This window comes from Trichosurus vulpecula, chromosome 9 (genome assembly GCF_011100635.1).
Source record: "Trichosurus vulpecula isolate mTriVul1 chromosome 9, mTriVul1.pri, whole genome shotgun sequence".
Taxonomy (NCBI): Eukaryota; Metazoa; Chordata; class Mammalia; order Diprotodontia; family Phalangeridae; genus Trichosurus; species Trichosurus vulpecula.
The window spans coordinates 164,869,564-164,884,448 of record NC_050581.1 but is presented as its reverse complement, the minus strand read 5'-3'; positions in this window follow the sequence as shown (position 1 = coordinate 164,884,448).

The following is a 14,885-nucleotide window of genomic DNA, read 5'->3' as shown; positions in this document are numbered from 1 at the left end:
GCAATTTGGGGTGCCTCGTCCCGACCCGCAGCTTTGTGGACACTGGGCCCGAAAGTGACCCAGCTGACCACATTTAAAGCACCGACGGTCGGATCCGGAGTCCCGGGAGACCGCGAGGCGGTTCAAAGCCTCTACCAGGGCGTCATTTCTCGCGGCCTCCTCTTTCAAGCGATCCCTCCGGTCCCGTTCTATGGCCGTTGCCAAGACTTCCATGGGACAGGGAGGAGCGAGGGACATCACCTTTTCTATCATTTGGTCCGGGGTGGCGTCGGGGGGCAAGGCCGCCAGAGCTGTCTTCGCCTCCCCCCGGAACCCCTCTCGGAGGATCTGCTTAATGATGAGTTCCCGGCCCGGCCCTGCAAACGTGCTGTCCACGTATCTCCGCACTCGCGTGGCAAACTCAAGTGCGCTCTCCCCTGGCTTCTGGCGCATATCGGCCAGGCCAGCTGGGGTTCCTGCAGAGGTACGCCCCAGCCTTTGCCATGCCTGTTGATGCACTACCCGCACATCCTCCAGCTCCTGGTCACTAAAAGTGGCCTGTACCCGGGGATCACTGTATTGTCCCCGGCCCAACAACAGGTCTACCCGCCCCGGGGGCCCCCTGGTGCGCGCTTGGAGCGCTCTAGCCTCCGATTCTTTGATAGCCTGGAACGCCGTGTAGTCCACAAGGCTCAGGACCCCCAACGCGAGGTCATCGAAATCACGCGGGGTCCAGACTGTGGAGACAGTCATATTAGAAAGAAGGCGCTGTGCCAACGGGGAAGCGGGGCCATTCTCCTGCACCGCCTGCTTAAATTCCCTAATGGTCTTCAGCGGCAGGGGCTGAAAAACTCGGGTACCATTATCCAGAAATAATGGAAATGCCTCAGAGATTTCTGAGTCCACCACCTCTCCGGACCGCATAGCTTCGCGGATCGCGCGAGGTATCAGAGGAAGGTACCCGCCTGATCTATCCCCCGTAGCAGCTTTCGCTTTCGCCATCAGAGTGGGGAAAAGAGGAAGTAGATCTGCGTTCCTGTTCTGGAGGGCGGGGCAGTGGGCGGCCCTCTGGCACACCACCCCTCCCTCGCGCCTCCCCTTCCCCGCAGGAGGGAACCGCCCGCGACTCCTCCCTCGGCCGGAAACCGGCGCCATCTTTGCTGGGTGCGCCCACCGCTCCAAAAAGTCGAACTGCGCCTGAAGCGTGGTAGCAGTTCTCCGAGACTAGTCTTTTCGTCTCTAAAAGGGGCCATTGTCCTGTATGTTACGCCTGAGGCCGCTCATTTCCCGCCTCCCGCATATCCTCCCAAGGCTACAACGGGGGAGCAGAGGCCGCGGGCCTTGGCCCAGTTACCACCACCTCAGTCAGATCAGTCTCCCCTCCCGGGCCCCCGCCGAGCGGCCGGGTCTCCATCTGAGTCTCTGCCGTGCTGGTGTCCGGAGGAGGCCTGGGGTCGAGCAACCCCTTAATGGCGGCCATCAAGCCAAAGTCCTCCGGAAGAAGAAAACCCGGGCACTGTTTTTGATAAGACAGCATTTGCTGCTGTAAGACCGGAAAACGGTCCGGCTGAAACCCCGAGTGTATGAGCCACGGAGCCACCACCAGCAACTTTTCCACGAGCCGCTTTAGCTGCTCCGTGGAGGCGGACAACCCCCGTTTAGACAAAGCAGTTCTGACCTGTAAAGTTAATAAGTCCCGATCCTCTGGCCGCAGCAAAGGGAGGCTGCGCGCTTGCCCCATCTCCGGGCCTTTCCCCCGTTACCTGCACGGAGAAGCTGTCTGGTCCGCCCTAGTCGGGCTAGTCCCCCCTATCACCGGGGCTCTTCCGGAACTCTGCAACGGTCCAGCCGTCCTAGGCCGGTCCCTGTTCGGGCGCCAACCTGCCGCGTTCCCCCTAGGCCTCTTCCTGGGCCGGGGGTCGCGGGCAGTCCTCCCCGGGGGACCTCTTCTGCTCCTACACCGAGCCTTCGGTCGTCACCGGCCGGCCTGGCCTCCACCCAGACCGGAATTCACCAGACAGAACGCCAGAGGATCTCGCTCACGGTCTTTATTGGTACATCTTCCACGGCGACTGCTCGACTCGACTCTGCTCTCTTCCCCTATCCCCGTACATTATATAACCTATTGCAGCCAATCCAGTGGCGAGAGCTATAACATTGCCTTATATGGACGGGCTTCATCCTAAGCCGGCACCGCCCAGCGATATACCCGGAAAAGCGTTATACCCGGAAAGCTGTAGTCCCTGCCCCACCCTCCACCCAGCCCCAAGCGGCGTCCCACCCCCACCCAAATCCCAACATCTAGTAGGTATATCCAATTCCAGTAACAGAAAACCTCAGAAGGAATGCATTAAGAGTTGCCAGGGGTGGGCAAAGGGGTCCTGTAGAAGATGAAAAAAGGAACAGTCTTTAAGAAAGCCAGGGTATCAAGTCCTGCTTTTGATACATACTATCTATGTGACTTTGGCCACATTGCTGAACCTCTTGGTGTCCCAGGCATCCCTCTAAGGATATTACAGGCTAGAGCTGCTGATCAACATGGGTTGACAAAGGGGCTTCCCACAAAGGGGTATCTATCCATGCTGATGAATTCATGGATCTGAATATTTTTATAAGAGGAAGTAGGTTGACCTATGGAGCTTCTCTTAAACATAAAAGAAGGATGCTCTGATTGCTAGTGAAGAATTAATCCAGAAGATCTATAAAAAAAAAATAATTAGGCTCCAGGTGATTGTGTGACCAAACAGTAACATTTCTGGATGCTCCCCAGTTTCGAAATTGTTCCTAGTTACAGGAGCAAGTAGGGTGCTTTGGGAGACTTGCTCATATTCTCAGGGCACTGAGGTGTGCTTAATGCCCTCTAGCCATAAAGTACTGGCAGCAGAAATGAAGGTAATGGTGCCAGAGAGAGACTGCCAGGCTGAGGACTGCCAGCCTCATCTCCATACTCACTGCAGGGGAGATGATTAAAGTGTACACATTTTCCTTTGGGGGGGAACAGAAAAAAAAAAGAAATACCAACATGATTTTCCTTTTCTTACAGAAGCTGCTTTACCCTTGTCACTCTTATTGGCAGCTGAACACAATGTAAAGCTACAAATCTAGTACCACAGCACAAAAGATGGCAGGGCAACCTTGTGCAGAAGCCATAAATCTTCTGGCTTCAACTGCTGGTGCCAAGTTCTCTGGAGACACTGAGAGGATTAATAGCTTGTTGGTTATGTCGACCAAGGAAACCGAACACCTCAAGGAGTCTATTGGGTGCTCCTTGCTTCTAACCATAATGCTATATGGAGAGTGAGAGCTGTCTGTTTTGTGTTTGGGAGAATAATATGCTGTTCAGATGGATGCCTACCTCTCAGAATTATGGGATCTCAGAGCTGGAAGAGATTTCAGAGCCTATCTAGGCTAAAACATATCTAAACCAAGATCTTTATAACAACAGACCTGATTAGTGGTCATTGAGCTTTTCTTTGGAGTCCTTGGTAGTGTAGAGCCTAATGCTTCCAGAAACAGTCCATTCCATTTTTGTGGCAGCTCTATCTCTTAGGATGTTTTCTTACGTCAAGCCTACATTTCTCTTTTTAACTTCCACCCCTCCCTCCCTATTCTAGTTTCTTGGGCCAACAATCCCTCTTTGGGGCAAGTTAAGCTCCTTGAGTTCAAGAATTGTCTTTCTTTTTTTTTTTTTTCTTATTTGTATCCCCAGTGCTTAGAACAGTGTCTGGAACATAGTAGGCACTTAAAAATATTTAGTGATTTGAATTTATTGAAAGGAGTGTGTGTGAGATGAGAGAGAGGGGGGAGGGAGAGAGGAAGGGTGAGAGAGGGAGGGAGGGTGAAAGAGAGAGAGAGAGAGAGAGAGAGAGAGAGAGAGAATATACTATATATGCACTTGTTTTCTCCCATTTGTCTGGAATCTTATTTCAAGCAGGAATTGTTTCATCCATTTGAACATGTCCCGAGCAGCTAGCCCAGTGGCTAGCACATAATAAACTTTTCGATTGACCAATTGCTCAAATTGCAGTTGGGGCAGGTCTTTCTACTATTTTCTAACAAAGTTACATCATCGGATTTGAAAATTAAAAATCAATCACATTGAAAGCAAATATGTTCATTTGTACATTGCTGTTCAGAAACATGACTTTCCAGAATATGCCTTTTCCATGTATCCTTAAAAACTCTCATAGGGAAAGAAATCTCTGCTTCATGGTAACATGCTCACATCCATGGGAAGGACTGGTAAGAATGGATCTATGACAAGTAGAAACACTGTTTGCTGAATATAACATTGAAATAATGGAACTTAGGCAGATAGTCAAACATTGGCCAACCAGCACATAGTCGGCAAATAGTAAATGTTTACTCACTGACTGTCCTTCTAACAAGTAAAACTTTATAAAAAATACATTGATAGCGGCAGGAGAAAGGCCAGATTTATTGTTTAGTTTTTATTTGTTTTTTTTTTTCAGTTGTGTCTGACTCTGCGTGACCACATTAGGGGAATTTCTTGGCAAAGAACCTGGAGTGGTTTGCCATTTCCTTCTCCAACTCATTTCACAAAGGAAGAAACTGGGGCAAACAGGGTTAAGTCACTTGCCTAGAGTCACACAAGTAGTCAGTTTTGAAATGAGGAAGATGAGTTTTCCTGAGTCCAGACCGAGGACTCCATCCACTGCACCACCTAGCTGCCTTAGATTTGAAAACCTAAATGTTAAATAATTAATGTATTTCCTGTATCCCTAACTCAGGACAAGAGCATATTATTTTGTTGATGAAATAAATGAAAAATTTTACCCTCACACAGATACCTGGATACATTGATGATACCTGTCATATGAATAATTTCTGAATCTCCTCAATAGAGTCAATAATTTGCTCTACACAGGATTGATAACAGAGCTGGAAACTCTAAATGGCTTCCCTTGTTCTTATTTGATTACATCCAAACCCAGCCTCTGACTGCCTTTTTTCACTTTTCTTTTTAAGTGCTTACAAAGAATCCCATTTTCACAACACCACCTTTATGAACACAAGTGGTGATTATTTATGTAGTTCCATACCCACTGCTCCAAGTCATCTGTCAGAGTTAGTCAACTCAGCTGTAATCAGGTTGTTGTCTATGAGCAAAATGGGCTACTCTTCTCATGCTAGGCTCTCAAATGACTTTCTGTACTCCTAAGCCTTTCTTCCCTTGCTCTCTGACATTATTGGCATTTACTAACATCTTAAGAATATTCTAGACAGACAGTTTAATTGAGAATTGACCCTGTTGGAAGCACAGGCTTTACCAGCTTAAAGACTGATATTCTTATACCATGAGTACAAACTAGTATTTCTGACTTACTACTCATTACTCCTCAACACAAACTCTATGTTCCAGTCAAACTGGACATCTTGTTTCCAGTATATTAATTATCAGTTCCTGTCTCTAGGTATTCGCACAGTTAGTCTCCTACCCTTCCCAAGCCCCCTCTCCATGACGGGAATACTTTCCTTCTTTTCTTCCCATTTGGAATACTTGGTCATATTTGAGGCATTTCCTCTTTTATTAGTCTTTCCTTGAATGCACTGATTGCTACTAATCACCCAACCCTTCCATTTCCTAAGTTTATGTATTGATTTGGTATGAATTCCTGCTTTATTGCATTAGGAAACCAAAGACCTGGGTTGCTCCCACTATTTGTTCCCTTTGTTCATAATTATACATCACTGATCACAATTGAAGACAGTCTTTCAAAAGTGCGGGGTTGGTATGTTCCAAATTTATGTTGTGTAACATCAAGAGTGCCTTCATGGTAGCAAGATCATCCTTTGATTCTTTCCTAATGGGTTCTCCATCTTGTACCCCACAGTAGCTATTCTAACCTTTTCTTCTCCCTTTTTGTCTCCTACCCTCACTAATGAATTCCTCATCTCATGCTTTATTAAAAAAACAGAGGCCACTTACTATGACCTCCTTTCCTCCTTTTTCTTCATCTTAAAATTCCTTGATGTATTCCCCTGCTACCTACAAATATACTCAATTCAATCTCTTATAATCATAAAATAAATTCAAACCATCTACCTATATATATTTCTCTTTTTTCTCAGCCAAATTCCAGGGTGGGGGGTGGAGAACTATCTATATTATAGCCTTAAGTACTTTTGCCTTCCCTTCCCTTCCTAATCTCACTTTGGATAAAATCACTCACCTGACATTGCTGTCACTGATATTGCCAGTGATCTCTTAATTTCCAAATCTGATGATCTTTCCTCATTTCTCACCCTTTTTGATCTATTTGCATGATTTGACAGTGTTGAAAATACTTCTCTTCTGAATCTTCTCTCCTCTCTAGATTTTAATGTCATACTTCTGACTTGGTTGTCATTCTATTTATTTAACACTCCTCAGCTTCCTTTGCATATCATGCTTTCTTATTTTGGGCATTCCATAAGTTTTTCTCCTCTCCCTCTTTCTATGCTTTTTCTTGCTACAACTAACAGCTCCTATCATTGTTATTATTACTATAATGATGATTCATGGATATATATTTCCATCTCTAGTCTCCTGAGCTCCAGTCCAATATTACCAGTCAACTATTACATATTTTGAACTGGATGGCCTAGAGATATACAAAATTCAATATGTGTACAACCAAAGTCATTATATTAAAAAAAAGCACTCTTTTGAACTTTCTTAATTTTGTCAAAGATACCACTACCTTTCTAGTTATCTATATTTGAAAACTTGTATTTTTCTAGTCCTCAGCCTATACGTATACTCACAGAATAATAGGGATGCAGAATTTGAGCATTAGAAGGAAAATCAGGGCCATCTAGTTCAATCCATTTATAAGAAGGAATATGCATATAATATTACTGATAAGAGGTGATCTGGTATCTGTATGAAGACTTCAAAGGAGAGGGAATACATTACCCTCAAGACGTTCAATTATATATTTTTTAAAAACTCTGATTGTTAGGAAGTGTTGTCATTGTTTGAACTTAAATTTGTCTCTTTGTAAATGCATTTGCAAAATCTTGTCTTTTTATTTCCATAATAGTTCTCACATCTACCAACTCCTCTTCACTCACACAAATATCAACCTAGTTTAGGCTCTCACGACCTGTGGCCTAAAATAAGGCATTTGGTTCTTAATTGGTTTCCCTACCTTAAGATGTTCCCCTCTAAAATCCATCCTCCATATATCACCAAAATGATTTTCCTAAAGTGTAAGCATGGCAATTTCACTTTCTTCCTGAATTAACTACTGTGGCATTTTAAAAAGTTCTAGAGACAGAATTTCTGAGTAATTTAATAATTTTATTAATAATGCCAGCATTCTCAATAAAAAGATGGTTATTTGGCCATCTCTCTCTTGGATCAAAGACCCCACAGTTTATATGACATTGGAAGAGCAAATGTCCCTGAAGGTATCAATCAACTCTAATTGGTTAACAATTAATGAGAATGAATATTACAATAAGAGAGTGGGCTATATTATAATGAGGATCTTGGGGTGGGTGACAAGTCTTGGTAAGATATTTATCAATTTCCATATCACTGGTCTGAAAAAAGGTGGATCCATGTTTTCTCAGACCTGAGTAAACATAAAAAGCAAGAATGCACCCAATAGTCTAAACTTAAAAATTTCTTTTACTGTCTGATTAGATCTTGGCCTGTCTGAATCTCTGGCTAAGATTTCCCACACTGGTTGATTTCTGAATAAGGAAGTAGAAAAGGGGAAAAACTTTGGTCCCAATATAATAATTAGTTATTAAATATGAGAGAAATAATCATTTCTCACAATACAGTGTTTCACTATTACCTCTAGATCAAATAAAAATTCCCCTTTTATGAAATTTAAAACCCTTCACAATTTGGCTCTAAATTCCCTTTGTAGCCACATCAATGTCTTCTATACATACTATGTGCCAGTCCAAATATTTTATTGCTCCTTATAGACCACATTCTATGCTACACTTTTGTCTTCGCATTGGCTGTCCTCCATGGATGGAATATACCCCTTTCTTATCTTCATCTTGCAAATTCTTTAGTTTAGTTCAAGACAGATGATGTTATACCTTTTCACAGTAACATTTCCTGATTCTCCTAAAAGTTTGATATGTCCTTTGCAATAAATCACCTTTATTCTATCTAACATATAACTTTATATAAATATCTGCTTTTTAAACTCGATTATAAATTACTTAGAAATTATTGTGAAAGATTGTTTCACTTTTGGCTTTCTCTCTCTTCCTTTGGTATACATAGAAAGCCTGAAATGTAAGAGATATTTCATTATTTTTAATTGATTCATTCATGATCATATTGATTATTTTCAAGTACTTTGTAAGCTTCCTGAGGGCTTGACCTCTTTTCATTTTTAACCTAGTATTCTCAGGACTTAGCACAGAGCTGTAATGGCAAGCAAAGTGGGACTTTTTGCTTTTTTTTTTCTTTTGGAATGCTTCTCAGCACTAAGGCAATCAAGTGCCTTTGAGTCTTGCTTTTGTTTCAATCAACAGTCTTTAATTGAATGAAGAGTCTTTGATGACCAGCTTAAGTCACAAGAAAGCCTAAGTCACATGAGTTTGAGTCACATGGTTGTGATGCCCTCTGACCCTGAAGAAGTGTAGATATACTCGGAGGTTAGCATTTTGCTTTGGGGGCTCACTCATTGGATGTGTTGGTGTGTAGACTCCAGGTAGCCATTACGGAGCCCCACCAGCTTTGAAAACCGAGATGTTGGTGCTTCTCTCTCTGGTAACTACGTATGTATAGCTTTGATCAGACAGATAGAAGCTTGTCTGCTGATTTGTGTTATTTTGCTCTGTTTATATATTTTCTGATTGTAATTTCTGTTTGTGTTTTCTCTGAAGTTCAGGGTGCTGGCTTTTCCCCCTGAACTAAGTGAATGATATATGTATATTTAATTAAAGTGAGATTGTAAACCCCTTAAAGTTGCTTTCCTTAGAAAAGAAGATCAAATCCCTGTGCTAGCAGCCCTCCAGTGTGCTGGTGGGAAGTAGCATTGTTGTTACAAGAGCCTGAGAATATCAGGGATTTATTATGCTTGTTGAATTGAATGGGATAGAATATAATGATTATAGACTTCTTTTTCAGTGTTCTAAGATATTTTATAGCCATTGGTTAAAAATATTGTGAAATGAAATATGTGTGTAATCTCAGATAACTGGGGCAGCCACCTAATTAGCATAGCTCTCTTTCAAGAAGAATGAGTAGAATGATTTAACAGGCTCACATGCCTAGTTTAGGTAAAGGTTATCTAAACCATGAAGCCATTTGATAAAGTATCCTGCTCTTGGTTCCCATCTGTTCTTGTTCTCCCTACCCTTCATATGAAAGTTCCTTTTTAAATTTTCATTCCTATGCTCAGTGGGATGTAATAATAATACTTGATATTTAGATAACATTTGCACATAAAAACTCTGTAAGGTGTTTAGTGGAAGTATTATTACTCCATTTTTATAAGGGAGATAATGAAACTGAGAAATAAATGACTTACCCAAGGCAATACACTTAGTACTTGCAGGAGGTAGAGGAAAACTAGGTTTCTTGTCTCAAAATCCAGATCAATGAAGAGGAATTAAAGTGGAAGTGGCAAGTGGTATGGCCAATGAAAGGATATGAGGATTGAAAATGTGGCATTTGGAACTGGCTACAAAGCTCTGTGGAAAGAGCACTGGGCCTAGAGTCAGGAAGACAATTCTGTTTTGTTTATCCAAAATTGAGAGGACGTTGAAGTCTGCTACTATTATTGTGTTATTGACTGTCTTTTAATTCAGTTAATATTTTCTTATTTATAAAATAAATATATAATCATATATTAAATTGTATAAATAAATAAAATAAATATAAAAATGTATAAAATTATTTTTATTTATGAAATTAGATTATAAGTCTTCTGACCATGTAATTTTAATATGATGTTGGTTTCACATATATTATTGCTTTTAGTATATTTTAGCTTATTTATATATTTTTATTTTCTGAATGTTTCTTTTTTATTTGTGTAATATGATTGAAACTCCTGCTTTATTTTTTTTAATTTTGCTGATGCATAGCAAATTATTTCAAGGCCATCATTTTCATTTTGCATGTCTCTAACTTGTATTTTCCTGTAAGCAACAGATTGTAGAACTTTTATTTCTATCTATTATATCATTCTCATTCAATACATTGAATTGCTGAACACATTCTAATTTAAAGTTAATAGGGTAAGGTATCTATTTCCTCTTTTTGGCTCTAATATTTTTTCCCCAAATTGGGATGTTTTTGTTCTTTTTCTTCCATAAATTCTGTACTGTCTCTTCAGTTATTTTAACTTTGTTTAAAACAAAACAATTCCCATGGGCTCTCTTCTGCTTACTACCAAATTCCCTGTCTTATTTGTTACAACTTTCTCTAGTTTTTGTACATTTATTTAACTTCCTAATTAATTTTTATTTTTTCCCCTTCACTTTTTTACCTCTCTTATTCTAGTATTTAAATAAAATCTCCCTTCTTATCCCTGTTCAACTTCTTTCATTTTTAGTGATTTTAATCTCCCTTGTCTTTAATTTTTCTCCTTAATCTATTCATTGTTTATTTCCTTTCTGTATATTCAAAACTTTCTCTTATTATAAAATTCATTGTATTTATACTCTGTTATGCTTCTTTAATCTCTCATTTTTCACAGAATTAAAGCTTCTAAAGTACCATTTACCTCCTTCTAAACAGTTTTTATATTCTTGCTTTGTAGATCTTCCCTAGTTTCTCTCTTTTCTGTTGTTCCTCACATCTACTAGTATCATTTCCTTCAGTGGATAGAAGGGATAGGAGAGTCCCAGGGTAGAAACTTTTTGGTGTTCCTGATTTTTCAGTTCATTACTATTCCAATCACTTTGCATGATTTTTTTGCACCATTTACTCTGAACGCTCTTTTTCTGAGTCTGTACCCTCTCATCTTTCTATATGTTAGTTTCCCCAGTCAATTTTAATTCACCTCTTCCTGAGGCAGGATGATGCCCATGAGGGTGCAATAGTCTCTCAGAAATAGCAGTTCTGTAAATTATTTCCAGCCCCATAGATTATCTATGATCTACATCTCTTATTGGCTTCTTAGTTTTTGTATTAAAAATTTGATGATGATTACCTTTTGTTATTTCTTGCATTATGTTGTTCAAATTTTAGGTTTGTTATATTCTTCTGAGAGTCATATGATCCATAAGTTGTGCCTTTACATCCTGTCTTTGAGATCAATATGCTTTGCTTGTCTAGAGAGCATGTTTTTTTTAATATTATTGGGTTTTTTTTTTTTGCTTTTCTACTTTCAGATTGTCCTTCACATCGTGCATTTGTGTTCTTAAGCTCTTACTTTCTCTTTCTTTTCCTTTGAGGGATTTGCCACTCTGGATTTACTGTTTTCTTCTAATTTCCCAGTTGTTTGTGATGTACAAGTCATACATTTTGCTTTTATGATTCTAGCTTATTTTTTGTTCTGTTCATAAACATCCTGACGTTACATGCTTTCTTGAGAATCCCCAGGGTCCTCAACCTCAAGAGATATTGATTTATTTTCCTGTGGTTTGTAATATTTATTCAGAACTTTGTTAACTAATTTAGATGTCTGGAAAATCATCTTACCTTCCATTGTTAATATCTATTGTACTTGAGGGAGGTCTTCACTTGAGTTTTCTTTCTCCTCAGATTTTTGGTATTATCATTAATTTTTCCTTACATTCATCTACTGATAATTTTCTGACTTTTCCCTCTTTGACAGTGGATCTCTGAAAAGTTGGATATCAAAGGTGCCTCAGAATCATTTCATGCTGGTGAATTCACTTTTCATTGACCTTACTCCCTTCCCTAGTTGACTGCTTTTAATTCATAATATTATTATGTCACTGTATTAATGGCATTGTAGCCTATGGAGACAGGTGTAATTACTTTTTCATTATGTTCATAATTCTTAGTTTGGAGAGTTTTTAGAGGTAATGAGGTTCAAAGAAAATATTTATCTTCTATATTGATGGCCTTATAATCCAGAGGTCTTGAACCATTCCTTTTAAGACCTCTGAGGTTATCTGTGAAATAAAACTACATATTTTAACACTAATGTTCCGCTGATAGAGTTTAATAGTTATTTTATATAATGACATACTCTCTGAACAATTAAATTTGAAGATTATGCAGGGGACAAAAGAATCATTCATAGTGTCTATAAACAGATTTTGTTGCATGATGGATTAGTAATGATGTAGAAGAAAAGCATTTCCTGAGGAAAAAAAAAAACTATTAACAAAAAAGGGACCAGTAGTATAGCAAGAATGAAAGATAACTGTTGCTATTCCCCATACTCCAATGAAACCTAGACCGTCTTTAGAGATCTAGAGGAATCAATTGATCAACCAAAAATGGTAGTGCTTAAAGTGGTTCTTGAAGGAATAGAGACATTTTCTGAGATTGAGGTCAGAAGAGAGTGTTTTTAGGCATAGTGACTAATAGTCAATGCCAAGGTAGTGAAATATGAATTAGAGGGTCATGTCTGAGGAATAGAGCAGAGGGTAGCTTGGTTGAGTGGAGTTTGGCAGGGAGAGTAATGTTCAGTGAATTTGGGAAGAGAAGTTGAGGCCAGAATCTAAAGAGAGGTCTTGATGTTTTATCCCAGAGGCAAGAGGTATATGAGTGACAGGGTCAGCCCTTCACTTGTGGAAGCTTACTTTGGCAGCAGTGCATAGGATGGACTGGATTGTTGAGAGGCTTCTAGAAAAGAGATGCAGAGACTGTTGCAATAATTATAGTGAGACATCCTGAGCTCCTGAAATGAGGAAGTAGCAGGGTAATTCTAAAGAAGGTATAGCATGTGTAACATCTTGTGTTGGGAAGAACACCAAAATTCAGCAACTGATTGAGTATATCATTTGAAAGAGAGAGGGTGTATAAGAATGAACAAAGATTATAAACCTAGGAGATTAGAAAGTTGGTGATGCCTGTGACAAATATAGGGAAATATAGATAAAAAGAGGTTTGGAGGAAAGGCTGATGTCAGTTTTGGTGAACTTGAGTTGTCTCCTTTAAATATAATTTTAAATGTCCAGTAACAAATTGGTGATGCAGGGTTAAAAACAGGAGAGAGATGGGAGCTGTATAGAGATGGTAATTAAGCCTAATTAAGCTGATATCAGTTCTAAGACAGAGAAAAGTAGGGCAATATGGGGGAAAAAAGGCCTTGGAGGAACACACATAGTTAAAGTGGATATCAAGGGGAGAGGGCATAAATATATCTATAGTGCCCACTATTTGCCATGTAGTGGGCTAAAATAATTTTTATTAAAACTTTCTTTTGGATCCTCATAGTAAACCTGTGATATAGGGGCTATTTTAACCCCATTTTATGGTGAAAGAAACTGAGGGCAAAAAGAAGTTAAATGACTTGTCCAAGTCATAAAGCTAGTATTTGGGTCTGAGTTTGAACTCAGGTTTTTCTGAATCCAGGACTAGGGTTTTGTCAACTGTACCACAAGCTACCTGGTGATGAACTGGCAAAAGGATCTGTGTAGGAAGAGTTACAGAAGTAGGAAAGCTAATTAATAGTAACATTATGAAGAGAGAGAGAGAGAGAGAGAGAGAGAGAGACAGAGAGAGAGAGACAGAGAGACACACAGAGAGAGAGAGAGAGAGAGAGAGAGAGAGAGAGAGAGAGACAGAGACAGAGACAGAGACAGAGACAGAGATAGAATTTAAGAGGATTATGTGCCTGAGTGTCAAATGAGACCTGAGTAAGAGATCACTCTTCCCTTTGGGAATGATAGTTTTATTGAAAACAGGTTAGAAAGCTGATTATAAAGGGTTTAGGAGTGAGAAAGAGCAGAAGAGGTAGAGGCAGTTAGTGAAGAGTGATTTTTCTATGAATTTGATTGATAAATGGATGATCAATATTGGAAAATGGCTTGGAAGGATGGCAAGATTTAATTAGCTACTCTATTGTAGTCAAGGTTAAAATCTAAAGACTTTTTCAAATGGTGGTCATCCATAAGAACATCTTTCTAGTCTTTAACTTTTGCTGCATTACCTATTGTAGTATTTCTGCATGATGTTACAAACAACTGAGACTAAATTGTGTAGACTGCCTGAACTGTATTATTACTATGAAACACCAACGGCAGAGCATCACTTAATTTGGAGACGTATGATAAAGATTTTCAAACTAGGTCTGACACTTGCTATCTTGTGAGACCTTGGTCAAACCATTTAAATTTTCAAAGCCTTAGTCTCTTTGTTTAAGAAAGAGAGATAATCATATTTGCATGAAAGTACCCACAAGTTAGATATAATATTCAAATAAAATACATGTAAACTTTAAACAATATAAAATGTATAGCCTCTTCATCATCACCACCACCACCACAACCACTACCAACATCATGTTTTCATTAAAGTTTCCAGAAATGATGATGAACTAGAGACAACTATTAAGGTTATTGAGGTATTGGAAGTAGTTGGATGTCTTTGACAATGATAGGATAAGAAATGCAATTTTGTAAAGTAATACTAATCAACTTGTGGTGGTGGAAAAAATATACTATTTCCTCCTATCCATGTGACATATGGAAAATAAGAGAAAATATGATCCCCAATTAAAAGGAACACAGGGGAAGAGGTGTGAACTCTCTCTCTCTCTCTCTCTCTCTCTCTCTCTCTTTCTCTCTCACACACACACACACACACACACACACACACAAATATGCATTTCATTTGTAGCCAGGAAATGAAAGGAACTATTTTTTATTGATTTAGTTGTTTCATTTGTTTTTTGATCAATTTTGTCCTTAGCCCAGATGACAAGCCAAAGGCTCACTAACAAAATATGAATAAGTATACTCTCAAAAGTGTTAAACAAAACAAAACAAAAACCTAT